Genomic DNA, 1,913 nt, shown 5'->3' with positions numbered 1-1,913 from the left:
CCTGTCCATCATGCTAGGGGGAGGGGCAAGAGCCTGTCCATCATGCTAGGGGGAGGGGCAAGAGCCTGTCCATCATGCTAGGGGGAGGGGCAAGAGCCTGTCCATCATGCTAGGGGGAGGGGCAAGAGCCTGATGTGGACGCGGGCAGCTGGGGGGTCTTGGCCTCTGCAGGCCTGAGGGGCAGGCGTCACGCCCTGGCCCCAGCTCCCAGTCCCAAGGTGCCGCGCCAGGCGGGTGCTTTCCAGCGGGGTGGTCGGACTGGTCCCAGTTTTCAGCTGGCGTTCAGGTCCCTGGTGGCTGCGAAGCCGGCGTGACCCCGGATGAAGCCGTGGCAGAGGGAGGCGGGCGCGTGTGCCTACGCAGGCGTGTGCATGCGTGTGCTCCCTCTCCAGGCTGCTGGCACAAGCACGTCACCTCGCCCCCGGGGAGCGTGCGGCGTCATGGCTGGGGGGCTTGGGCCCCTCCCTTGGCTCACAGGCGCGGCGGGGCCTCTGGCCAGGCTGCGCTCAGCCGTGTGGCTTCGTCGGGGGACGAGGGCCCCGGGCCGGGGACACCCGCACCCTGGCTGGCTTGTGGTGACAGCTGCGAGCTTGGGAGCCCGGTTCCCGGTGGCCGGCCGCTTTGGGTTGCCATGGTAGCCAGCACCGGGTGACAAGAAAAGACCTATTGTGCACGGATGACGTCCCCATGGTGCCCTTGCCCCTCTGGGGCTGGGACCAGCTGGGCCGGGGGAGCAGCGCGCTGGTGTGGATGCAGCATCCTTCGCCTGGGGCCTGGTTTGGGCTCCGCTGCCCACAATCCTCAGCGGGCCGTGGAGGGGATGGTGGCATGAGTGGGGTGGGAATGCCTGGGGGGGTCACTGCGTCCCAGGGTGCCCCCTGCCTCTGGGGCATTAGCCCAGGCCGCTGCCAAGGGGTCGCAGGGTCTGCAGCTCCCCACCCAGGGGCCAGGGGCCTGGGCACGAGGCACATCCTGGGCGCCCTGGCTCCACTGCCCTGCAGCCTCGGTCCCTCCAGTCAAGGCAGGAGCCGGGTGTCTGGTCCTCGGGTGCCAGGGGGCAGAGCCGGCTCCACCGCCACCCCTTGTCTTGGCCCCTGTAACTGCTGCCCTGTTGCACCCCAGAAGCAGCCGCATTTCAGTGGCTTCCTTCTGCCACTGCCAGGGGAGAGCCGTCTGCATCGGCGCCCTGGTTAGGAGGGCCGAGCACGAGGGCTGGGCCGTGGGGGCAGAGGCCTGGGAAGGCGGCCGCGGGGGGCCGGCCCATCGTGGCCCCTCTCCCAGCCGCGTGGGCGCCTCACTGGATATTGTTCCCCTCCTCGCTGTCTCGGTGTGAAATTAATTCGAAGGTGGAGAGGGAGAATTATGTAAAGTGCACCTCTTCGCCGCGCCGGGGGGAGTGCGGCTGATGGCAAAGTGGCTCTTTGTGTGTTTAATATGCAGTTTTTTCTCTCCGGCGGCGCATTCTCCGCCGGGTAATTTGCTGCCTTTTCAGGCCCCGATCAGTATCATTTCTCCGGCAGTGACAGCTTTTATTTGCGCTGAGATGAATGCCGCGAAATTTCCAAGAAATAGAGAAATGCCCATTGTCTCCCGGCCGCGTGCTGCCGCCAGGAGCAGGGTCGGGCCACGCCTGCCCAGCCTGCCGTCCAGCCGCCCGCCCGGGCCGCCCGCGCTGGCCGTCTCCCTCGCCATTTATCTGCTTATCCAACCATCGCGGCGCGCAGCCGGGGCCCGCGGTATCCGGCCCCGCATCTATTCAGCCGTCGCTCAGTCGTGTCATCTTTTCTCTGCCTTGCTGGGGCATCTCACTGGGTGCACCCCCCTCCACTCCCTGTGTGTGCACGTGCACGTGCGAGTGTGTAGGTAGGTGGGTGGGTGATGGGGGTGTATATGTAGGTGTGTGGTGGGGGGTG

This window comes from Gavialis gangeticus, unplaced genomic scaffold, assembly GCF_001723915.1.
Source record: "Gavialis gangeticus isolate Ggan-Ray unplaced genomic scaffold, GavGan_comp1, whole genome shotgun sequence".
Lineage (NCBI taxonomy): Eukaryota > Metazoa > Chordata > Crocodylia > Gavialidae > Gavialis > Gavialis gangeticus.
This window is presented reverse-complemented; position numbering follows the sequence as displayed.